Genomic DNA, 251 nt, shown 5'->3' with positions numbered 1-251 from the left:
ATAAAAAAAAAAATTCCTACAACAGTATTTTTCTGTGGACCCTTGCGGTTTTCTGTTCTAATAAAAAGCCTAGTCTATGACAACAGCTTATGAGTCCTTATGTGAGTACTATTATATTGACAATATGAAAATAAATAACTAATATAGTTTCCTTTCTTCACTTTATGTGTGATAACTTGACAAATATATTGTCAATACTATTAAAATAAGAAAAAAGTAATGGTACTTAGGAGATTACAGTTTTTGCATAA

At 27.1% G+C, this 251-nt stretch overlaps 1 long non-coding RNA gene across 1 annotated transcript in view; it reads right to left on the bottom strand.

Annotated features, from left to right (window-relative positions):
* LOC122142396 overlaps nucleotides 1-251 on the bottom strand; it is a 53,651-nt gene that overhangs the window by 4,432 nt on the left and 48,968 nt on the right. The gene's annotated exons all lie outside the window — the stretch shown is intronic.

This window comes from Cyprinus carpio, chromosome B25 (genome assembly GCF_018340385.1).
Source record: "Cyprinus carpio isolate SPL01 chromosome B25, ASM1834038v1, whole genome shotgun sequence".
Lineage (NCBI taxonomy): Eukaryota > Metazoa > Chordata > Actinopteri > Cypriniformes > Cyprinidae > Cyprinus > Cyprinus carpio.
This window is presented reverse-complemented; position numbering and strand designations above follow the sequence as displayed.